Here is a 26,343-nt window from a genome sequence, read left to right as displayed (position 1 = left end):
GCTACATCTGAAGGACTGAGTGCCCAGTTCTGGATCCTGGTCCTTAAGTTGTTCTCATGGCAAAAACAGTTCACTCCAAGTGACAGAGGAGGAGTGCTAGATCATGTCTTCTCTTGCTTTATTCCTTTCCTCCTTTCAGAAAAGCAGAAGGTAGCTATGGAAAAGCTGAGAGCTCAGCTCCTTTCCTTGGTAGCTCTGTTTGGCTGCTTCTGCCCTAGTAAGCAAGTGGGATGTAAACTCCACCTGCTCCAGGTTATAGTTCACAACAAGGCTGGATCTCCTCCTTGACCTGAAGACTCTAGTCTCATAAAGACCTAATGAATCACAGAATATTCATCTTAACTGGAAAACATTGTTTCTGGATGGGAACAAAATCCATCAGGCCACAAGGCACCTGAATTTGAACACAGAAGACATACCTTGCTGATGTCTTTTCAAGAGAACATGATTTACAGTCTTGAAACATACAGCAGCTAGTTCCAGCTCCCTACAACATCAAGACTGACCTATGATAAATTTTCCGGTGCCTTTTGTGGTACAGTTTTTAGTGGTTCCCAGAGCCAAGTGGAAACTATCACCTTCCTACTAGAGTAGTTGAGATGGACATGCTGGATTTGTCTACATTACAGTTTTAGTTTAGATCAGAGTTTGTTTTGGAAGCGAATTTCTCAGTTATACTTGCTGCACTTTCCTTCATAGCATGGAATGGCACATGAAATTGATTTCATTTTGGATTAAACTGAGCCAAAATATGTTCTCTGGGAATGCATCTAAGGCACTTGAGCCACTAATGAGCACTCGAGCCATAAGATCAGGATAAGCTCCACACTTAGACTGTGTGGATGTTAGGTCCTTAGGTCAGGTGCTCATTATTTTATTGCTATGCTAGCAATTTAGAGGTGATTTCTTATTGCATATCCCACAAAAGCACAACTTCTTACAACTCTGAGGTGGTTGTCACCTTTAGCAGGTTTGCATATTGACATGTAAGAAAAGATCAGAGAGGACACATCGATGCAAGGTCTGTGAAGAGTCTTGTGAACTTTGTGAAAGGCATACAAGAAGAATTGGGGAAAAGGGTTCCTACCGGTCAAAATAATAATAATAATAATAATAATAATAATAATAATAATAATAATAATAATAATAATAATAATAACAACAACAACAACAACAACAACAACAACAACAACAATAACAATAACAATAACAATAATAACAAATTATAGGGAAATCAGAGAGACACTGAAGGAATTAAGAAAATTTTGGATGCATGAAGGAGTCTGAAAGAGAGGAAAATAGTAGCAAGAGCTACAGAAAAGATCAGATGGCAGGCAGGGGAGCAAAAGCAAAGTCTTCTTTTAGCAGCCAGAGAAGAGGTTGCATTTCAAGGCAATTTACATTTGTTTCAACGGACAAAAGTTCTTTTTACTTTCAAGTGCACTGCCTTTTACTTTCAAATGCACACCTCTCCCGTTTTGAAAGACAAGAAGCGTATAGCTGTCTTAGTTAGGCAGACTAATTATTTTTGAATGCCTGTTACAAGGATGGAAAAGAGCCACAACACACACACATGCACGTACCAGAGTAACTCACCACAAACTCTGGCCACTGTGGCCCTCGGCCTTAGTTCTCCTGTTCTTTGCTCTACTCAAACTGAGCATCATATTTAAATCAGGTTGTAAGGCCTTCCAGTATAGTAGCCATATCACGACTACTTCTTCTCCTGAAACACGTCGGCACATTTTTTTTGCAAATTTATAAATAAAATAGTCTTCATCTGTACCTGTGAAAGCCGAGAGCAGGCAACAACTGCAGTAGGGAAGTGCAGATGTTGGAGGCAAATCCTTCTCTTGTGGTGACCAGTGAGATCTTTCACTGTGCTCAGCGATCCGCTTCAGTCTTGATTCCTCTGCAAGCTTCCAGGTATATGGTGCCACCAGTGAAGGGTGCCTTCAAGCAATGTGCATCAGCAGATGCTTTCCATTCCTTGCTTGACACGCTGCACAAACTCATCAAAGCCATGACAATCACGTCATTATTAGTAGCGATATTAGAATGCCGAACATTATTTTAAGTTACTGATTAATCTGTTTAAGTTGCTGGAACAGCAGTGCCTAGAAATGGACGGCACTGAGTCATCAAGCTTGTTACAGGCATTTTATAACTTCTTCCATGGGTATTTTTAGGGCGAGGTGTGGAGACACTGAAGAGACTGGCAGACCCCAGCATCCCCACGCAGCATCACATTCACTGTTTCCCTCCCAGTGTCCCTAATGGAAAAGGGAAGCAGGAGCAAAGCCTTACCCCTTTCTCTCCCCCCTCCCCTTCACCGTTAGGGCTGGAAGAACACACAGCGGAGACATGCTGTATCCCATTAAGGGTTGTAGCGGTAAACAGGCTCTTCAGCAACACCAGGAACTGTCATGATCTCAAGTGCAGGAGCTAACAAACAGCCGAGAAGTTTCTGGATGAGCAGTTCAGAGAGGCTGCAACAGAGGCTACTGATCTGGTCAGGCTTCCCACCGTCTGTCACCATGGATTGCTCCTCCGAGGCGCTTGCTACATTGCCGACACTGCTAGTTGAGAGTCCAGCTCCTAAAAACGCAGACAGATCACCATGAAGAGAACAGAAGAGCACAAAGCACCTATCAGGAGACCACGGAATTTGCTGGTTGTGCGTCTACATCCTCAATCTCAACAAATTACAGGACTGCCCATTCTTTGCTGTCATCCTTAGCTGGTCTTTAGGAAGTATCTCTGTGGAGGGATTGTCCTTTCCTCTTTGTCTGCCTCTTAGAGATGAGTGTCCAACACCAGCTATTTCTTCTGCTGGGGGCATAGATGGCCACTTCTGTTGGGACAGCTACAAACACATCTCAGTTGTGCTTTTGCACTGAAGACAATTTCCTCAGCCACTTCTTCAGTTTTTGCTTTTCCTGACAGTTGAAGAAGAGAGGAGTGACTACATGCTTTTCTCCTTCTGCAACTCATACAGGGGTCAGAAGTTAAATTAATTTATCAGGTTTGGGAGGATAGAGGATGTAGGGCCTTGAGGCACGGTGCTTCACCAGTTTCTTACGGTGTGCCACCCTAGCTTCTTGAATTCTAGGCAATGCCCATCCTGAAAGCAAGTGGGCGAGGGATGCCTAGTACTTATGCAGAGAGTGACACAAGCAGGCTTTGCCTCTGCTGATCAGACATATGCAGGCTATTTTAGCCAGCCTGAGAGACCAGAGCATCAGCAGAATTTGAGCCTAGGAAGTCCAGAGTCACAATATAAACTGATACTTGAATTAGGTTGTCATACTAGTACCCTGACACCTGTTAGACAGATATTTTAATGGTAGGCAATCCTGTTTGAGGTTATGTCAGTGCAGGTCTCCCATTACTTTCTAGAATTAATTTCTAGAATTATCTTCCAAATATTTAAACTCGTCCTTTTTTTTTTTTTTTCCTTGTTTTTTTTTTTTTCTTTTTTCTTTTTATTACATGCGTTTGTGTGGGGGTGATTCTTCTATTTGAGAAATATTAGTCCTTGTGAAAAATATCAGTTTAGATAGCATTGATCATTTTGCTCTTTATCCTTGCACAGCAAAAATTTCCACTGGTATCTCTGCTCCTGGTTAACTTGTCCTTGCACAGCAAAAATTTCCACTGGTATCTCTGCTCCTGGTTAACTTGATACTTTCACAGGTTTGCATTTTTTTCTTCTTCTCCTTCTCATTCTATTAGAGGAGTTGGAATGGGCCTGAAATCCCTAGTAGCTCGAGTTAATTTGGGAAGAAATAGTGTCAAAATTTCCACCCAGAAATGATGCTAAACAAATGTTGAAGGCAACTGTAATTTCTCCCTCTAAATATTTCATTATGGCAGATTCCCAGGACATGTTACCACTCAATCCCTACAGTACAGGACTAATCAGCTACTTCAGGCAAAATTAATCTCAACTGACTTTACCTGTCTGTAGCACAAAAGTCTGGACCTGAGCCTTAACCTCTCATGCAGAGCTAGTGGTGTTCCCATGGAAAGCTCGGGGTTCGGGATAGATCTGACCAAAGGTGGGGTGAAATGAAGCATGTCTGGAGCTCCACTGACCAGACTGTCTGGCTCTGCACTATCTATAAAGGAAGTGCAGCTTTCTTAGGTGGACGTGGAAATGAGTGCATTGTAGATAAACACATTTAAGCATATGTATTTTAGAGAGCTGTACGCCCAGTCCTGCCCACAGGGAGGTATAGTAAGGGAGTAGAGCACACGGGGTGGGTGGCATCTTAGCAAACTGTAGCATGCAGACTCCAGTATATCCCTACCGAGTATGTGCAAACAGATATTTCAGCAGCTCATAACCAAGATTAATGGGCATGAATTTTAATAGGAGAGGCAGAAGGCAATCCCTGGCACAAGGGAGATGTCATGTCTGCTCTGGACCATGTGAACACTTGACTTCCCACAAGTCTTGGGACTTGGGTAAAAGATGCAGTTTTTCCATTTCCTTGTTGCATCTTTCAGCCAAATATATTTTTTTTTCTGAAATTAAAGCATACTATTTTTTGAAATAAAATATTAAAAATACAAGCTGAACAAAAACTGTTCATAGCAGAACAATACAAAACAAAACAAAACAAAACAAAGCAAAAGAAGAAAAAAAAGCAAAGAGAAAAGGAAAAGAAAGAAAAAAAGAAAAGAAAGAAATAAGTAGCTCAGAAGTAGGCAGCCAGAATACTTTAACCAAAATAGTTGAACTTATTCCATGATTGCATGAAAGTCTGGTAGAACTTTTGAAAAGAGAGGTCAGATAGAAGTGAAAGTGTTATGCAACTTTAGAGGCTGCACGGTCAGCTCTGACTGTGCTTGTTCCCAAATAAAGACCCAGCTAAGATTTAAAGCCTAGCATTAAAACTACTTTCATTTACTCCTTCATTTTGAGAGCGGCTTTTCCATAGACAAGAGGTTAATAATAAGATACTGAAAAGCGTGCAGAAGGTGATTGCATAGCTTAGATTAAAGTGAGATTCACTGGTACACAATCATTTGCTCCTGTAATTGCATTCAAGTATATCTATATGTGATTGCCCGGGTCTTCCTTTGAAGCACCTTCAAAATGTTCTTTCACTACCTGTGGTGAAGGTATCTATGAAAAGAATGGGACTTCATATTTTAAAACGCAGTTTACTGAGCAAGCTGCTAACAAGCCAGATGTAATACTGTTTTATGATGTGCTCAATGGGATGAGGATCATCACGGGCTATCATAATTAGGGTGTTTTCTTAGGCTGAAAGAACAGTTTTGTAAAAAATAGGGTTTACTATGGTAAAGCCAGCTTTTAGAAAATGTGTGGGAGACCTTACTTACAATTGAACCCACTTAGGGAACACTTTAGTTTTATTTAGCCCTGAAACAGCTTTTAATTTCAGGATAGGTAGGCAGCTGCTTTTTTCCAGATGCAGGGATTTGATCACTTCCATGGAATTTGCTTTTTTAGCCCCTGAAGAAACATCTTTCAAGGTTTAGCTGTTCCCTGAAATGCCTTCATTCAGGACTTTCTGAGTTCTTGCTCCTACTGTTACCAGGGGATGTGTCCACACACATTATGTACACATCAGCTGGTGTCAGTAGACCTTGCATACAGGTCTTTGATGTGAGTGTACAGGAACAGTGGGGGCATGTATAGAAAATGCATCCAAATATGTGGGTGATCATAGTAAACTTTCACTGCCAGAGGAACAGAAGGGGTCAGCTCCTTTTCTTTGAATCAATGCTTCATTGACCATGAATTTCATCACCTCCATGTCTTCAATTTAGCCCCATTCACCGCCTCACTGACCTTGATGCTGAAAATGTTGGTAAGCATTTATGAGCCACAAGACCCGAAGTCCTAACTAGTGTCCTGGACACATTCCTTTGCTGAGGGCATCGCTGGGATCAAAATGCATAGGACTGCAGGGATCCTGATTCCTCCCTGATGCTCTGTGTGGCATTTAGTTGCACAGATTCATCCTTCATTGCATGTGAAGACAGATATGCCAGATTCAGTTGGCATTAAACTCAGAAATTGCATGTTTTGTGTCTTTCATTTACGGGGATGTTGTTCTTTTACTGGAATCAGTCAGGAGTTTGCTGTCAGAAGTGGTCAAGGACCCCTCGCAAGATCTGGGTGAGGTCCTGCCTTTTCAGATGGCTCTGTGATCTGGAAAGCTACAGAGGGAGCAAAAAACTGCAGATGACATGAAATTATTTATTCAATAGCAGAGGGTTAAATGAATGGGCAACAGCAAGCAAAATACTGCCTGAATAGATAAAAGGTAACAGATGATGGAGGTGAACCTTCACTTTAAAAAGTTTAGCCTGAAGTCTGTCTTTGACTCTGTCAAAGACATTTTCAGAGCTTCACAGAGCCAGAAGTATTTTTTACCTTTAACATTTTTCTTTTAGCTAAAATTTTACTGCTACTGTGTTATTATTTTATCACAATTGCATTTTTCTCTTTCCCTCTCTCTCCCATTCTCTCTCTCCTAGACAAATACACAAAATCAATAGAAGGAAATATTGAAAATGCCCTATTTTCCCTTTTCTATTATAAAAAGACTTTTGAGGCAGCCAGAGGTTGTGGGTTTTATGAACAAGTGACACTGCTAATTGGACCTAAACAGATAGGAACGTGAAGCACAACAAAAGGTTGAAAATTATAACAACATTTAGGGCTGTCTGAGCCCTAATTTTTCAATTCTGAACCCTTTTTTGAGCCTCTCATGGCCAGTGAAACTAGTTAATGGGGCTAGAAAATGAAAAGCCATTTTTCTGTTTTGTATTTTAATAATTTAAGGCCACCTCCAACAACCAAAACAAATATATTTATCATCGCACACAAAGCCTTTAGGCATGAACTCTAAAGAGGCACATTAGTGTGAATGCATCTGGCGCACTGTCACTTCCCAGTTTAGCTTAACGCTTGCTTCTCCATTTCATCCTAACGTTGTATCACAGAAGATGCTTTCTGTTGCTGCCTCTTTTCAGAAAAAAAGAAAAGAAAAGAAAAAAAAAGTAAAAAGTAAGATAAAATATACATTGATGCAGAAGTCTCTTGGTAGAATTCAATAGTCTGGCTATGCAGAAGATCAGGCTCAACAATTATAATGGATCCACTTGATCTAAGACCTATGAAATAACCATGCCCTCTCACTACTCAGAAGTCTATTTGTATGTGGGCAGGATGTTTTCATTCACTGTAAAGCAAAAAATGATACAGATGCATAACACAATTCCCCTTGAAGGAATTTTCTCAGATTAAGTGAATGTAATACATGAAGGATTAGACCAGCAGCCGTGCTATAGACAACGGGACTGCAAGCTTTAAGCCGGAAGGAGTGAGAAGATGCAGCAATGCACAAGTCTCCCTGTGTTTGATATCTCTTCAGAAGTCATATTTCATGGTGGAATTATATTATGGGGATCAGCTTGGGGCAATGTTTCCTTAGTGTCATTACATCCAACAGCCCACTGCAGCTCATGAAGCAAGACAAGTAAGCAGTAAACTGGAAAAATGACCACCCTGCATGTTAGTAAACAGTTTTGGAAAGGTGGATTGCTGAGGATTCATAAACCCATTTTTACAGATGGGAAAATAAAGGCAGAGCATCCGGGACAAGGTCATGCGGTAAGTCTGTGCCCAAGGCAGGGAGAGATGTCAGCGCTTTTGGGTCCCAGAGCTGTGCTTTGGCTGGTGAACCAAGCCCTCCCATTCAGCAAGAAGCGAAATGTTCCCGTCTCAAGAATGAGGGGAGTTTGCCTTGGTACATCAGAAACACAGGAGGTTAATCAGGGTAAAATCAGCCATAAGCCAAGAGAGGTTTGGTTGTAACTGCAGTCTTACCACCGTCCAAAATACAAGCTGATCTGCAGGGCAAAGCGATCATGCCAAGCACATGCCTTTTTTTAATCCAATAGATGTTTGTGAGCAAAGTCAGCACAGTGCAGTCGGGGAGCCAGAACGTGCCTAGGAGGACTGATTTTGCTGTCTTTAACCATAATTTCGATAGTCAGTTCCCTTGGCTTCAGTGGCATCAGCCATTATTTACCTTACTGTGAAAGCAGAAGCTACACAGAGGTTTTCTGTTTCCCACTGGGGCTCTTTCCTGGACACCATCTTGCAGCCAGGCAGAACAATAAATCTCTTCTCCCAAAAGCTCTCTTCTCAGGGCTGGAAATCCTGAGATGCTGAAGGTCAGGAGGTGTAAGGTACATTGGCACAACTCTATATCTCCAGCTTGCATTATTCTGGGTGTGGGCCAATGCTATCAGTCTCTTGCCAAAAAGGAATAGCTATTATGGCATTGATTTTCTGCCACAAGGAAAAAAAAAATACAGGGAGAGTGACTTCTAGTTAAATACAACAGTAGAAAGTGCTCCAGCCTTTTACTGCAAAAAAGGCTGTGTCTTGCTCTGTGATGGCTGAGACCTGCACTAAAGCTCTTCCAATACCAGTTTTCCACAAAAGAATTGGAAAGAACCTGTAGAAATAACTAGTATGCAAAGAACAGATTTTAGAAATAGTTACAGGCTCATCTCAATTACCAGGGGCTTCCGGGGATAACAAAAATAGCTAGAAAGCCTGTAAATTGTGTTGGAATCCTAAAACTGAACAGTGGGTTCAGATCTGTAGTTAACATCATCATAGATAGCTAGAGTCATACCACAGCAGGTTTTTTTTGTTTGTTTTGTTTTGTTTTGTTTTGTTTTGTTTTTTAAATATATCTCTCTGCTGGGAGAGAGAGACATTTATTACAAAAATATGTCCAGTACAGGCTGTCCCAAATTCTACACCTTTAGAATAAACTAACAAACAAAATAAAACAAAGCAAATAGGGAGAGTAAACATCAGACACCAAGTAATTCCTAGGTTTTGTTAAATTTCCAGATCACTTGGTTTCTGAGGACATATTTTCTTATTAGATTTCCATTACTCCCACTTTGTTTTGGGTAAGAATGGATACAATCCAAGATTTAGTTTTTCTTTTGGCATTTATTTTTCTTCCCAGGCCTCACCAGAGCACAAGTGAAGGAAAAAATAAGGAGATGGAAAGGCAGAGACTTGTGAGTTGTCAGTACGATGGAGGAGCTATCTAACCAGTTCCAAACCTTAAATAATCAGCTATTTCAATTCAGTCTGAGCCACTGGAGAAGTGAAGGGTCGCATTTTATTCTTATTTCCACAGATTCAAAGTCAAAGATAGCTTAAGCTCACATTCTTCAAGCTGAAATTAGTTATATATTTGTTGCTGATCCAGCTGCTGGAGCAGAGGGTTTCCAGCATCACTGAGCTGGGCCAGCTGGGGACCAGTAGCCACATCTCCACACATTAAAACCCATCTACAGGGAACAAGGTGTAGGTGCTGAGCTCTTCCTAACAGAGCAGTAAGAGCGTGCTGCCAAATGCCAGCTTAACCCCAGCCTTCCCCAGGTCATACCCTTCTCCCTAGGGCCACCACAGTGGATCCAGATGGTTTGTAGAGGTAACATCAGCAGAAGGCTTGGCAAAGTTTTCCAACAGCACTGCTGTCTACTACTGAATCTCTGTAGGGTGTTTTTGACCAGGTTAAACACAGTAACACTCTCAGTCGCTGTATTTTCATACAGGTTCCTTCAGCATCCCTGGTGGTACTGGCTGTATTAGCACTGGAAGTTGCATTTGAGTGCCAAGGCAGAGGCTAACCCTTGTGAACAAGTGTCTGAAACTGAAGATACACCTTTAAACCTTCTCACACACCTTATTTCAACCATACTCATCTTTCCCAGAGAGCCTGATAGAGGATGGGTGGAAACAGTGCCCCAGCCCTTGAGCCCCCACTCTCATGTATTGGCAGGTCTCAGTGGGTGGAAGATAGCCAAAACTCTCCTTTGGGAGACAGAAGCAGGATGAGGATGAGACCACCATCCAGCTCCACACGTGTCCTTCATCCACAGAAGATGTGCTCAGCCCCAGCCACAAAGGTTGAGTCCCGAGCTCAGCCCATGGGAGTGACTCATGGTCTTAGCTCTAGAGGCTTTTAATTCAATCTCAGGTGTGCTAACCACTGGACATCATCACCCATAGATGCGAAACTGGGCCGTATTAATCTAGTTACAGCATACAAAGGTAGAACAGAGTCACTTCTCAGTAATGAATCACAGTCATGGAGGTTTAAACATGGGGGTTGGAAAGGAAATGAAAGTAAGGTTCCCTGTATGGCTCATTCTCCAGCCTAGCGTAGAGTCATCCAGGGGAGAGGTTTAATTTCATTCATTAATAGCCAGGGCAGACAAAGCATCCCTTCCCATTGTATCCCTGCTCAGATGGCAACAACTGCACTAGGTGGTTCAGGATTGGTGTTGGAAGCTCCCTGGTTGCTGATCTGCAGAGCCTACAGCAGCGGGGTGTCTTGTGGTACACACATGAAGCATCTCTGACTGTCCCCAGAAGTAATTAGGCACGAAACCTAAGGGCTCTGGTGAACTAAAGGCTTTCATTACAAAAAAAAAAAAAAAAAAAAAAAAAAAAAAGCAACTCTGAGAAGGAAGTTTGCAAACTAAACATCATGGGTCCAGTCTGGTCATCATAAAGAAGGGTCTTCAGGAGTCCCGATGCAGGAGGAGGCAGAATACACCCAAGCAACTAGTTACACTTATAAGAACATTACAATTTAATACATTTCCTAGACCTCTGAATAATGAGCAACACAGTAATCTTATTAAAAAGGACTTTAAGGGCATGACCAGCTGCCTTCAGTGTCAAGCATGACAGCCCTTGGAAGTGCTTAGTCACACTTTAACTCCCGTTATTATTTTCCAAGCCTGTATTTGAGTCAGACAGAAATGTGGCTTTTCATCACCTTGCACTACAAGCCAGCACGTTTAACCATAACCATCCCACAAAAGCAGAAGGGCAGCCAGTACCTCTCCTTTTCAAGACACAGCACTGACTTAGTTTTCTCAAGGTTTAAGAGTCGTTTTTTTTTTTTTTTTTTCTTTTAAACATGTATTCCCAGGGCCAGCTTTTGCACTGATGTCCCTCTGGTGCGTTAGGTGGAGAACTATCTTTTAAAGGTTGCTTTTATTAACTACCAGGGGACTCTGGAACTGGGGGAAAAATAAAGCAGAAAGATATCCAGGGAGTAAATGCAGGGTGAAGGCACAGGAGACAGAAACTCTTGAACATGCCACTGAAGGGTGACAATTTCTTGGGTAGATAGTGTCACTCAGTCTCAGCCAAGGACTATTCTTTTTAATCTTATGTGGTTGAAGAGGCTATCAGACATGGGAAATTTTAGTCTGAGAAAGGGAGAAGAAGATAGAGGATTAAGACACCCCAAGTGGAGTGTACAAATTGAAAGGGCTTGTGTTGTATGCATAAGAAACAGGCAAAACTTTGGTGTTTCCATATGTTTGGGGTAAATCCCCTCTGCTCTGAAGGTTTTAGTTGCTTTAGCATGTAAAGGGATGGAAGGGTGGGGGGAAGAGATGGTAGGGGAACAGAAAGAAGGGGGAGGTGGGTGAGATAGAAATAGATGATATGAAAGGCTTCCCAGAAAACTAGACAAGGGGAAATGGAAACTGAATGAACTACTGGAGTTTTGAAAAAAGATATATATATATATAAATATATATATATATATAAATAAATATGGCAGCAAGTTCTCAAAAATATCAGAAATAATAGCTTTCAAATTAGAGTTTTCACAGCTGCAGGCTACAGAGTTTATTGCTTGCAGTATGAAATCTAATGATGTGATGAAAAGAAATCTGAGATCTCTTCCACCCAGCCCTAGACAGACTGACAGCCCTAGAGATCAATGTCCATTATTAACTTGCTGACTTCATGCACAGCAAGGCAGAGCATGAACTTCTCTGGTTCTCTTCAAATTTGGTTTAATTGGATCACCTACAGGATGAGAGGATAATTTAGCATGCAGTTCCAGCCACATCTTCATTGCACCCTTGAGTCTAGAACAAAGGCTCTGATTAGGAGGAAGTGGACATCTAAGCAGTGAGATGCTACGAGACTATCTGTCCATGTCTTAAACCCCTCTGATCACACAGCAGAGGGCAAGTGATCCAGTCACTGCTGATCCAAACTGTCTCCAAGACTGTGGCTTAAAAGTGACAAGCCCATGTCAGACTCTTTTTGAAGGAACCCTAGCAAGACATCAAAGAGAAGGGGCCACGTGGGCTACATTGCTGCCTCCAAACCATTCTCCTTGGGGATTTAATCTAACCCTACTGAAAGCGATGGGAATTTTCCATGATTTCACTTGCTGCAGTATCAAATGTGCACGCGCTGAGATGGGGTGGGCTTAGAGACCACAGCGGATGCATTTCTCCCCCTGGTCATCACTCAGAAACCTCGTCCTTACACAGGCACATCCTCCACCAAAGTTTCCCTCTAGAAATATTAACAAAAAGGCCTCGGTTGTTCTTAAACAAATTGATCTTTAAAAAGAATTTGAGCTCTCATCTGAAATTTCACAGAATGCATTTCAATGAAGTAACTAGAAGAGCTAAGAAGCTTTTCAACCACCGTTTACGGGAGATAGGGCTATTTCATGGCTTAGAAGCTGGTTTCTCAAAGGAGGAAAGATGCAGCTTTATAACCGCAGCAGTGAGAGACCCAGGGGCACATTTATCTCTTGGCTGAACCCAGTCTCTGGTTTTGGTCCCCAGCTGCCCCACAAATCTACAACAGAAGGCTCCAGGTGGCATCAGTCAGCAGTCCTGCATCAGTCGGTCCCTGCAGACCCCTGGTCCCATCTCTGCCGACTGCTTGTTTGAACCTATTGAGCGTCGTGTCAGAGTAATGAGGCAGGAGTTGTCCGAACTGCCGCTGACTCCCTTATCTCGCACAGCATCAGGAGTGAAAAAATGGCTGCTGGCTTCTTTATAGTCTGGCAGAAGCCTTGTCGATAACAATTCTTTACTTGGGTTTGCTGGAAATTACAGCTATCTCTGTTCAACTCCATTTCTCAGCCTCTTGCAATTCTACGGGAAATAGTTTTGAAACAGCTTCTCCGGCTTTAGGAGAAAAGAATAATGAAAAAAAAAAAGCAAACTTGTCAGTGTTGAACATGCCTTTCTCTCTCAAGAAGCAATAAATGAGACTCTCTGGTTTCTTATCTCTCACTCTCCTGCGTTAATATTTAGGAGTCGGCACTAGCGAGATGGTCTCTGGTTCTCAGTTATGGCTTTGGATTTATTTTACTGATCCCAGCACACTTCTGGATCCCTGACAGCCACTACCTTACCCATGTCTCATCAGCGCCCTGTGAGACGGGGTAATCTCAAAGAAACGAGCAGCTGAAGTCCTGCTTCTGACACGTCTCCACCGAGACGAAGGCGGTGTGGAGTCAGCACGTCCTGTTCCCTGCGGTACCTTCCCCAGGTCCCACGCTGGGCCACGCGATGCTCCAGCCGCCTCTTGATCTCGAGCAAGATGCAATAATTGCCTGAAATCCCCTGCTGTAGGTGAGTCTGTGCTGGGCTCCTTCTCTGCTGCAAGCCAGTGTTACTGAAGAGTTTTCTATGTCAGCGTTAGCAGATTTTTTTCCAATTTTATGCTGTTCTTAAAAAAATAAATAAAATAACAGAGACCCTGCCTGTGAACCTCTGGTTTGTTTAGTGCAACACCAGTCTCAGCTGAAGCTCATACAAGCTCTTTTGGGTGCCAGAGACTCAGATGATGTGAATCTGAATTCCTTTGACTTCAGTGGACCCATGCCTTACTGCACCAAGTGCAGCTCATCTCTTGATATTTAACACATTTCTTGGATGTTGGGCTGACCATCCCCTGAGAGGAGACTCTTCTTGCAAAATGTTATTTTCTTTGTGCTACAGGGAGAAATAACCTCTGCTCTCTGTTATTTTGATGGCATTCAAAACTATTCTGGGTACCTCCCAATGCAGAGGAAAAGAGATGGACTCTCTCACACCTTAAAAGCTTTGGGTAGGCAGTAAAGAATATGTTTGCTGGCCACAAACATCACATGAGTGTGGTGGCCTGGTTATTTCATAGAAGGAAGCTAAGGGTGAGGGAATATAGTACACATGTTCTGGGGTTAAGTGGTGTGAAGTACAGTGCTGCTTTTGTCCTGAGAAAAGACAAGAAGTCCTGCATCATCCCTCTCAGCCATCGGAGCAGCATGAGATGTTCTAGAGAAGATCAAGAAGGAGCAAAGAAGCAGGAGGAACAGTCTGAGAGTGGAGTGCCTATGAGATGTCCACCTAGAAATGTTAATGCCATCCATAGGATCCAGTGGAGTCACTGACTGGGCTTACTTCAAGATGAATTTCTGTGAAGAAAGACAGTGGGACAATGAGTTGTGGTGGGATGGCCAGGAAAGGCAGGAGAGAAATGGGAGAGCAGTTTCTTGGGGAAGAGCTGTGGATGAGGAGTATGGAACACATTAAAAAAGCTACTTGGAGAGGCATTGCATTGCAAAGGTTCTTCAACTGGGGAGAAGCACTGACGTGGTGACAACAAGAGCAGAAGGCCTCTGGAAGAGGGCAAGGAAACAGTGATGGGGAAGAAAGCACAAGATATTTGTTCAGTGAAAAAAAATTCAGCCAATACTTAAAAAAAATGAGGAAACACCTCCAGGAGAACATACGGTCTAGAAAACAACAGCTCCCCCAAATCAAATAGCTTCCCTAAAGACCGTGAGTGACACGACTCAACAAAAGGTTGAGCCTTGTATGAATAAGTTCACTGCGTGCTGAGCTCCCACCAGGAACACCAGGTACTTCCAAGGCTGTCAGCCCCGCTCATGTCCTCCGGCTAGCAGGCTGAACACAAAGCACTTGAATGTCATCTTAGCCCACACAAAGCCAAAAAGTGCCAAGGACCATTTACTGTCTGGGGACCTCTGAACATTAACCGCTTTTTAAGCCTGACACCGTCATTCTCTATAATTTTAAAACTAGTTGCTTCGTAGCTGAGAAAAGTTAAGAATTCTTTTATCCTCTCTTTCATCCCGAGCTTCTTCCTTAGACAGGAACAAGCACCTTGCAGATGAAGGGTCCCATCAGCTTCCAGGCATTATCTTCCGGATTCCAGTTCTTTTCTTAACAGGGTTAAACTCAAACCATTATTAGCCAAACAGAATGCAACATGCACATGTTGCCAGACAAATTGAATTTGCTTTCATTGAGTTAATTAGGATAAGCTTCCATTCTCACATCAACTGTTTTGAATTCATATGCAGGCATGGTCTCTTCTTCTGCTTCCTGCAATTGCCAGCATGAGGCCAGCAGATTTTCAGACATAAGCCTTGTGGCTTTTCCATGGCTGACTCTAACCCACCTCCTGATTTATACAAGGCTCTCTTTCTAGACTTTGATATTTAACACCTGCCAGAGAGGTCAGCTCATTTATCATTGTCACATTCAGCCCTTCCAAGAAAAAAAAAAAAAAAGGAAAAAAAAAAAAAAAAAAGAGGAAGGAAGACAGCAGAAAGTCACTGAAGGAGAAAACATCTTGCTTTTATCACCTTGTCCCAACCAAACGGATAGCTTTGACCCTCTTGTAGGGCAGCAGAGGTGAGGTCGGGAAATCAGAATCTAATGGGGTAGGGAGCATCCATCCCAGGACTTGGTGGTGCTGTGGTTGCATGCAAATCAGAAGACAAAGCTCTTCTGTGCTCTTGTCCCCCCATCTCAGTAGCAGGGTTAGTCACACATACTTGTCCTTTAATGTGCTTCATTAGATGCTGATGCAAAGAGCCATATAATCTTTATTATTTTGCTATTATTATTATCCAAGAGTTTCTGTTTGCCAGGTGTGATGAGATCCCAAGGCCAGAGGCAAGGAGTTGTTGTTCAAAGAGGGCAGCTGAGCTGAATACAAACACCTTTCTTTTTCAAATTTTAAACATCATATCACATCTTCACTTTTTTTTTTCTTCCTCCCCATTCTCCCCTACAGTGTCTGTAGACTTGAAGCTCGATATTTTTTCAGCAGCACAAAAGGCTGCAGAATAAGGCCATATTCCCTCATCTACCTTCATCAACTTAGCCCACTTCATTTAAGATAGATGCAAACACACAGGAGCCTAAAGCACTGCAAAAGCTGGATCTCAATCAGAGATATTTGGTTATACCAAGGCCCCAAGAACATCCTTACCTAGCGGCAACCATTGTCTTTCAACTCCTCTTCCATGCGTTTTCCTTTGAATCCGTTAAGTCCATGCAGCTTCTTAATCAAATCACCAAAAATGTGTTGAGCAAAATAATCAGCTTGTGATTACATTTTAAGGGATAAATAGCACACGACCAGCATTAATCACTCACAACACCCTGGGTGGGTGGCTGATTCCCAAGGACTTTTGATAAAATCTAGAAAGTGCTATATTTTTCCTTGAATGCAATAGCCTTCAACTGAATCAAACTGATTATTTTTTTCTTACATCTAATTTGTTTACACTGCAGATCTCAGAATAGAGTTGACAATGCTACTAATAACAACATTTTAAAGTTATTACCCTCACTGAAGTCCTATAGGATTTTATTACAGCTAATGCAATTCCCCCGGACTCTAATGATAAAAATGCACTTTTCAAATCATCTTACAGGCATATCATTACCATTTCTGTACTTATTGGTTTCCCTAAATACCAAAATACATCAAGGAGGAAAGAGAGAGAGAGATTGTTTTAGCAGTTACATTTCCCATGAAATATTGTATTAACCATGCTCTAACATACCTGTGGCATTGATGGGCTTAAATCTGGGGAGACAAAAAAGGGAAGGGTTGAGGATGGGGAAGGGGATATTTCAAACTATTTACTGATCAATAATGGCCAAACACACCGCTTTTTAGTTCATATACTGCAAAAAATCCCAGCCCCCATTGCATTTTGTTGTGTTATGCTCACCGCTCGTCCCATTATGCAATGTAGTTTTAAGTGCACCCTACAGATTGTGACTGCTTTACTAATATTCTCATGCGAGCCAAAGTGTTCAGTTGTTGCAGCACAGTGGGTGGAGGGGGGGGATATAATCTTTAAAAATAGATCCTCAATTCTTTTCTTAGATCTCAAAAAAAAAAAAACCCTTAAAAATAAAATAAAATAAAATCCAAGCTACCACACACTCCCCCGTTAGTCTGAAAGTGATTTGTTGGCAAGAATAGAAGTTTGGTTTCCAAGGTACAGCGAAAGAGCATAGAGACGGCCTGAGGTATGGGATAAATATGCCATATTTCTCAGTTACACAAGGTGCTGTAGCTAAGGGGAGATGTGTGGGGGGGAGGACCAGGATGAAATCGCTTGCCAAAAACGCCCGAGAGCATTTGTATGTAGTGCCTTGTGTTCCAGAGCAGCGTGCAGGTGTGACTCACCCTGCCGGGAGAGGTGCACACAGCTGAGATGCTGCAAGGATAAGAGGTCTTTAGTGGCTTCCTCGGACAAAAATCCCCATGCCAGCTGCCCCTCACAGAGGGATGAGCCTCCTCTGGCTTTTGTGCAGGAACCCAGTGGTGCTTGCGTGCTTGTGGACCTTCAGTTGGCACAAAGGCTGCAGGAGTTTCAGGTAGCTCTGGTGCTCTTGCTGCAAAAAAATAAAAATAGAAAAAAATCAGTGTTCAGGGACCTTCAGTGCTGCAAGGTCCTTTCACGGGAAATCTTTCCTCACTGCCTGCAGAAATGCAGCCAAGTATGCCAAGGGACAGCCCTTGGCAGGGAGAGCTGCCTTGTGAACCTGGGGCTGGCGGGGACGGGGAAAATTTTCGTATGGGTGATTGAAACTCAGAGCCCTGGGGTGGCTGTACCCTACAGAGCCCCTTGCAGGAGAAAGTGGATTTAATCTCACTTTGTGGAGGCCAAATATGATGAACTTGAGGTTTCTACTAAGCCTGGGGCAAAGCATTAGAGATTGTAAGAGAAGAGTTTGGATCTGCAGCTGTTCTCCATACTGAGATGCTTTACAGTGTCACCTCCTCCTTGTGTCAATGCTCCAGCTGTCCCATGGCACCCAACTGCAAAGGGGATATTGTCACTCCGGATGGCAGGTGGAGGTAAAAAAGGCTGTGAACAAGCCAGAAAGGATGAGTGAAGAAACAGTGCAAGGGTTGGAGAAGAGATCGCAGTGTCCTCCAGGCTGCTGTGCCCAAAGTAGCCCTGGGAGGGCTCCAGCAGGTGGCCATCAGCTTTTGCCTTGGGGGTGAACTGAAGTCCAACCTGGTTGTGTGGATCTTTATTTCATGTTGCATGGAGGTGTTCAGCTTGTGACCCTTTATTTTTTTGCCAAGTCCTTTCTCCTGACACTGCTTTTAGCATGAAATAATTGCATCATCTATCAATCAGCTTTAGGGATGTTGAACCCTCACCCTTACTGGGATATTACCAGCAAACCAATATACAATCGCGTTTCACCTGAACTTTTCAGCTTCACAAAGAAGAGATCTCAACTCTCCCTTGTCTGAAGAATCCCTATCCCACATCTCCCATGACAGGTGAGCTTTTTCTTGAGCTGGGATGATGTAAAGGCCAGCCAAGGGCAAGAAGAAGCTCCGGATACGCCATAGAGAAAGCATCCAGAAGACACTTGCATATACATATTTCCTTCCCTTGTGATAGCCAAAAGTACCTTTGCATTCCTATTTCACCTCATAAAAACTTCCAGCCTTGGGCCCTTTGCTTTTTTCCAGGTGGGCCCAACTGGAAACATCCACAACCTTCTGTGGACTGGGACTTCTGTCCTGCAACTCTGGGGCTGCTTCTAACCCAGCATTTAAACCCTGGTTGAAGCACCTGGAGCTTTGGGCCTGGGCTACCTGCTATGCCTTAGGTCTCTCGTGAGACACTTAAGCTCGCCACATCCCACTAAGGCCCACATCTCTCCACATCCCATGCAGATGATGTTTTATTAGAACCTCTTTCCCGACCTCTCTTTCTGGCTCCTTATTTCAAAGTATGTTAATATATTTCACCCATTCATCCCCCTCCTGTCAGCAGTGCCGTAGGGCTTGCCATCTGATGCTTACCCATGCTAAGGCCACGAAGGGCACAAGAAGCCTCAGCCACAAGGTGAGGGGACACATTAAGCAATGCATCTATGGTACATTTAGCCCTAAAAGCCCCCAGTTGTCCCCAGAGGTCACCGTGCCATTACGTGATACTCCCTACAGAGCAGAGTGCAACAGAGACCAGCACTATGGGTCCTCCATTGAAGCTGAGCTGGAAATGCACATGATTCACAACCCCGATAACATCTAACAGTTCGGTTATTTTCCTTTAATAAACTTTTCCTGAACTGAACTATTTTTCCTTTCTGTGTCCCCACCCCTCATCCTGCTTCCACAAACACAGGCATTTCCTACTGCAGCCACGGGAACACTCCAGCACCGCACCGAAATTTCCTACAGCCTTCCTGGCGTGTGTCCTCCGAAACTGCCTGCACGCGTATGAATGCTTTCATAAAGCTGAATCACTCACAGAAAAACTAGGAGCAGACCTCAGCAAGCTGTTGTAAAGTCAACCAGCGCGTAGCTGGGCCGGCTTCTCTCCTCATTCACTAGTTACACGTGGTGTAACCTCGGCACAGCACAGCCTGGGGGGCATAGGGGGGAAGGGGAGCATGGTCATTTTAAATGAGGGGTCTGTCTCCCACTTCTCAGCAATCACAAGTCTCATCAGTTATTGCATCTTGTGTGAAAGCCCTGCTTTCTCTTACATGCTTATTGATTTGTGCTGCGAATGTGCTGGGTAGGTCAACTACCAGTTTATTAATTTTCAGGAGATTTACATTGCATCCTGATAATGGAATTTATTTATGTATGTATGTATTTATGTATGTATTTATTTATATATTTTTGTCACAGAATTATATTAGGGCTAGGTATTAAGCTCTGTTCATTCTTTCTTTCTTTCTTTTCTTTCTTTCTTTCTTTCTTTCTTTCTTTCTTTCTTTCTTTCTTTCTTTCTTTCTTTCTTTCTTTCTTTCTTTCTTTCTTTCTTTCTTTCTTTCTTTCTTTCTTTCTCTTTTTCTATCTCTCTCTTTCTCTATCTCTCTCTTCCTCTTTCTCTCTTTCTTTCTCCCTTTCTCTCTCAATAGGTAGGAACGTGGGGTATTCCTGGGTGGAAGGACACTATTACTGCCAGCCTGGGCTGTGCCTGCCATCTCATGAGGAGCACAGGACAAAAATGCAGCCCTGGTGACATGATAGGCACTGTCACTTGTGCTTCACTGCTGGGAAGATCACATCCAAGCCCCATCTGCAGTCAGCAAGCTGGAAAGAGGTATGGGGGCAAAGGATGATGCAGGGTGTTCTAGCACCCCTCAACCATTAACCAAGCTGGGCCATTTTGAGTGCAGAAAAGGCTGTTCAACATCCATTTTGCACAGCAGGAGGTACCACTGATGGCCAAAGTGACAGCTGGTGGCTCATCTAATGGGCTACCCAGGCTCTGCCTGGCTAATCCATCCCTGTTCCTCCCAGGTCCGAGCCCAGTCCTCATCCCCAGGCCACTTCCCCACTGGGTCTGGATGGAGGGATGCTCACAGCAGGCTTACAGGCTCGGGGGGAGGCAGCAGCACTGCACTTCAGCAAGGTTTATTTTTTATTATTTGATTTGACTTCTTCCTCCCTATAAAAGATTGCTGCAAACACTGAGCTTTTAAATTAAAGGGAGTTAATGAAAGTATACCTGTGATAACTATTACTGGATCCCTTGTACATTCAACAGTCGCATTAAGATGATTTCTTATTATCTCTAAATCCATTCCAAAGGCATGTTCTCACTGTTACAGCCCTCCTGTGCACCATTGCAGGTGTGGGTTTGCTGCCCAGTGTGGCAGAAAAAAAAAAAAATAAAAAATAAAGCCGACTGTGTTGCAACAGCCCTGACTTTTTTTTTTTTTTTTTTTTTCCAAGACAGATGAGCTGAGGCTTACAAGGAACCCTGCTCAACGCTTCCCTCGGATAAAGCATGGTCATGCCTCCATATCCCGTGGGCATTCTTAATGCAAATGGAGGCTTCACCTAAAACAAGAGGAGCTATTCTTTTGTTACAAGAATAGCAATGCAGCTTTCAGTTGAGAGTGTGCTGCCTTGTACAGAACTCTATCAAACACAACAAAAATGGAATAGTGTGTGTTGGTGTAGCCAAGGCTGCTGCAGCCACCTTCATCTCCAAAGTCAATTAGACAGAGTCTACTACCAAAGCAGACCGTCCAAAATGTATTTGGTGCATTGTCAGTAATCCATGAAATGCGCATTTTCATACAGCAGCCACTGCATTTTGATTGAACCACGCATTCATTCTTGAACACTTCTCCCTGATACAGCCAGGGGGTTTGCTGCTGTTTTGGTGTATTTATCTCACACATCCAGTTCCTGGCATCAAGGTGGGTCACAAGGCAGAGGCCAGATCCATGTCTCCCAGCTTTGCTTTGTTGTACTGGCAAACGAGCAGCCACTAATTGCTCCTACCAGAGATGAGATGCTGGGGAAGCAAGGAAAACCCTCTTGCCTTCTCACTGCCACCATCCACAGCGGAGCATCAGCCTGATTTCTATTCATCAGTGGCTGACAATTCATATTGCCTGGTTTTGGGGTGGGGGGGTGGGGGGGGGTGGGATTTGTTTTTGTTGTATTCACTCCAGAGAAGAAGGAGGAGGTGGACAAAGCCAGGGTGGGTGCCTAGCTGGTTGGGATTGGTGCAGGCTGCACTTGGTGCCATAGGATTGGGACATCTGTAGCCCCAGGGCCTTCTTTCTTGCTGTTACTGTGTCACCAAGGCAGAGGCTTGAAAACAGGTAGGAGTCAGCTATATATCTTCAGGTGGAAAAGAGAGTTACAGCTGCTGAAGAGTTTTCCTCGGAAAAAAACTGTGGTTTGTAACTATAGATTGAGCCACTGGAGGTCATTGTGCCCACCTGGGCCAGGCTCTGCAGGCCGCATGGGGGACGTTGTCCTCCCACACTGTCAGAGCCTGCCCCAAGGCCTCACCCACTTTACACCACCAATATGGGGGCACTTGGGATGTCTCAAACACAGCAGAGGCCCTAAGCCCACCTCCACTGGTTCGGCAAAATGTCATGGAGCTGTGGGCAGGCCCGTGTCCCCCGTGGTGCAGGGCCTGCCATGCTTGGACGAGGAGCAGGGAGATGGGGCATGTAGGAGCACTCAACTTTTGCCATATTTGTGCTTCACATTTGGTGTTTCACACACAGCACTGGGATGGCTTACCAAGATGTTGTCACTAAGCAACAAAACGAGGGTTTTGTAGGAGATGGTAAGGTGATACCAAACATCTTTTCTTCCTCCTTTCCTCCCCAATGCACCTTGGAGTGCACAAACCTTGGAAAGGGAGGAGGAAAGGGGATGTAAAAACCACCGGGGATTTAGGGGGTATTTAGAGACTGGGAGCACCCATAAATCAGGAAAGAAAGGACAATCATATTGTGGGATAATTCAGACCAGATGTGTCAGATCTGAATGGGGAGGCCAGCCAGGCAGGGCTCGTGTTGTCCTCTCCATGCCTGCACCTTGAATAAGGTAGGCAGCATGCAGGACACACGTGGACAAGCCTTGAGCAGGTGAAGGATGCACTTGAAGATGAGGACTTCCTGCACTCTTCATCACGAAGAAGAGGACTTCATGGACTCTGGGACTCTCTCTGACTGCTCCAAGCCCAGAACCAAGGGTTAGGTCAAATGGGCAAAATGATGTGGTCCAGCTGCAGAAAAGCCACACAAAGAAGCATGAAGGATTACAACACAAATAGACCCGACATCAGGGAAAAAAATAAATAAAAAATCCCTAAAGGCTGTGTACCGGTGTCACTGCAAGCAGCTGCTCTCCGTGTTGCCACCAACAGACCCAGCTGATATCACCAGCACGAGCTAAACCCCAGCGAGGATGGTGGGTGGCACATTTCCATTAGCATCCTATATGTGCAAACAGATAGCACGTTGCCTCCCAGCTGCCAAAACACTGCCGCCTTATCTACGGCACAGCAAGAGGCGTGGGGAAAAGGGAGAGGGAAAAATATGACTGTGGTCATTCGGTCACAGCCCGGCTCCTCCCAGCCAAGGGGCTCGTTGGAGCAGATTTGCACAAAGCCAATGTAAAGCTGCGGCAGGTTTCCCCCTTCCCCTGGACATTTCACACCGATGGGCCCCAGGGGAGCTGTATTTCCCCGTCATGTGGCTCCTCGCTGACATGCCGCGTGATGCCTGGAAGGTCACTGAGCACCTGGCCGATGGTGCACATAGCGAGAAGGAAAAGTACTGGGCACGAGCCGCTGTCCTGTTATTCATAGCACAGCAGTGCTGGAGGGCAGGGGCATCTATCGCACCTCAATGCAGCACTCTGGTAAGCTCCATCCCATCCCAGCTTCTCATCTTGACCTCTCTTTATAGCCACTGGCAAAGAATTGGCCCTTTGGGGTGCAAGCATGACTCGTTCGATGAAGGGTAGGTGTTTGCGTAAGGATGGCTGGATTTCTTCCTCGTAGAGTCCCTTCCTCTCAGTGGATGAATGCTCTGTAAATCACAACAGCCCATCACGTGGCTCTTGTTCCTATCCAGTGGTTTTAAATAAAGAGGGTTGTGTTGATAACATCATTGATCCCTTCTGCTCTTTCTTCCAAATGAGCTCGTGTGACCCCCAAGCCCCCACTATGGATGGACCACAAGCTCTAGAGAAGATGATTTTATACTGAAACTAAAAGCAGGAATGTTTGGAGTGATATACAAAAGGGAAAATCTGGTCGATCTACTCAGTATTTATACACAAAAATATCCCAAAGCATTTGGTTGTATTTTTTCATATTTTTCATGCTGCAGCCCTGGGCCAGGTTCCCACAATGCCCTCCTGAAGAGACTTGTAAAGGGTTTTAGCCAGGTGTAGAAAGGCAGAAGCAGCTTTTTTCTCCTCCATTAATATGAGGAGGCCTGTGGGACTCAGCAGCCAAAGTGAACAAGAGCTGGGATGGGCCTTACCATTTCCTCCAGGTTTCTACATAGCAGACACCACGGTAGGGAAGGAAACCTCTTGCTGAATCTGCCTTGTCCCCAGTCTGTGGTATTGGCATCTTCCATCTATGGGCCAGTAAATGCCCACAGATCTGGCTGCAGGTTTATTGTCATGAATTAAATTATCCTGTCCAAGTCTCATTTCATGTCTCTCCTGCTCTGCTCTTTACTTATTTTACACTCACATTACTTTTGCACTGTGCTTCCCCCAGGGATCTGCAGACATGCAACTGAGCAAGGCCAAAGGCTGGCAAGGTGACATCCTTCCCAGGTGACATCCCTCTGCATCCCTGGAGCCCAAACCCCCAGCCTACAGAAGACATTTGCTGGCAGAGGGGAGCACATCCACATGCTGCACTCATTCCCCTGAACCATTTCTAATATTCAGGAGGCAATAACCTGGATCAAGGCAGAGGTGGAGGAAAACATAATCATTATTAAAAGGGCGATTTGAGAGATTTCAAAATTTTTGAGGAAAAAAAAATATATGTATATATAAAGGAAAAAGGCAAAGTTCCCTGTTCCATACTTCTTAAGGTCACACTTCGTATTAAGACTCCATTTATAAAGAACACATAAATGCTTAATACATGTTTAAGTGATTGATGAATCATTTATTGTATATTGCTATTGAACCGTTGGTCTCTAGAGCAGTGACTTAACCATCTATAACACCTGCTGCTGCCGTATGTACAGCCATCGATAATGTTGGAACATGAAGTATTTGTGTGCATAACGTGCTTACCACATCTAACATTTATGAACACTTTATAAACAATTTATAAATGAAATCTTAATATACAGCATAACCTATTTTTAATGTTGTGGCAGTTGCATAATCCATTTGGCCTTGATTCATCTCGGCTAACTTCGGGCACCTCGTGGAGGTGTCTGTGGCTGAAGCCCTCTTCCATTTCTCTCTGAAATTTCTCCTCTCCCAGCCTCCCACTCCTTCTTTACCCCACTGCTGCCCAAAGAGCACTGCATACATGTCTGTAAGGGATGCTGTGCCCTCAAAAGTTTCCACAGTCTGTGCAACGATCAAGTTGCACACCAGTAACCCTTGCACACATACACACACTACAATGAGAATGGTCTTCTGCCTTTTCTTTCCCCTTTCCAAACAAAATCATTTCAGGGGTTTGGTCTGGTGCAGCCACACAGAGAGGAAAATCTGGCAAAGGGATTGAGGGGAGCGGAAAACCTTTATAGGGTCTAGAGATAGAAGGAGTGGCCTCAAGTTGTGGCAGGGGAGGTTCAGGTTGGAAATGAGGAGACATTTCTTCTCAGAAAGAGCAGTCAGACATTGGGATGGGTTGCCCAAGGAGGTGGTGGAGTCACCGTCCCTGGGGGTGTTCAAGAAAAGGTTGGACGTGGTGGTTAGGGGCATGGTTTAGTGGGTGATGGTGGTGGTAGGGGACGGTTGGCCCAGATGGTCTTGGAGGTCTTTTCCAACCTTAATGATTCTGTAAGTCTATGACCACACACCTGATAGAAAAGCAACATGAGTGGCATCCTGAATTAGGAATGTGTCCAAAATACGCTCCTGTAGAGGGTGATGCAGATCTTGGCTCGGTCCCAGAGATGTTTAACTCCCCACAGCCTCAAGCAGCTACAGCCCCAACTCAGGTCCTCACTGGAAATGCCTCACTTAGAGGGGCTACAACATGGCATCCATGCTCTGGATGTGATCTTTTGGGAAAGGAGCTGTGAGGCAGACACCTACACCAACGCATCATTAGTATGGCATGACTTCAGCCACAGGCCTGGACCGCTCTGTAAGAACGTGGGCAGACGCTGGGTGGCCCAGGGGCCCTGCCTCTGACACAGATGAGTGATGGCATCCTCACAGCCATTGCAAGATCCTCATTGTTAAACCATTTCAATAGCTGCCCTAGTTTCTTTCTGGCATTGTTGTTTTGTTCAAATCAACCACGTGCTGAAAAGGGGCTGAAATTGCCCTAATTCTCTCCTGAGATCAGAGAACATGGGGCTGTAAGGAATCTTTCTCTTCAGAGGACCCAGCACTCCCTCTTAGCTGTGTGTCCTCACTGTTAGCATATACCTGCCCCTCTGCAAAGTGGCTTCTGAACAGGGAAAGATTTCCTGTGGATGCAGAGATGGAGAGGCAGAGAGGATGTGGACTCAGCCTGGGTTGGTATCAGCCCCTGGGAGAGGAGCCCTTGGACGCACAACTGTAAGCAGGAGGTTGAGGAGCACTCTTCCCTACTACAACTATGCAGCTCCTGGGCACAGGATTTGGGTATAATACGATTCCCCAAAGCAAAAGGTTCATATGATGAATGCTTTAAAGGCTCCTTACTGTCTTTGGTGTAGGTA

The sequence above is a fragment of the Anas platyrhynchos genome, chromosome 2 (genome assembly GCF_047663525.1).
Source record: "Anas platyrhynchos isolate ZD024472 breed Pekin duck chromosome 2, IASCAAS_PekinDuck_T2T, whole genome shotgun sequence".
In the NCBI taxonomy this organism is placed as follows: domain Eukaryota; kingdom Metazoa; phylum Chordata; class Aves; order Anseriformes; family Anatidae; genus Anas; species Anas platyrhynchos.
The sequence above is the reverse complement of the archived record's forward strand: the minus strand, read 5'-3'. Positions refer to the sequence as shown.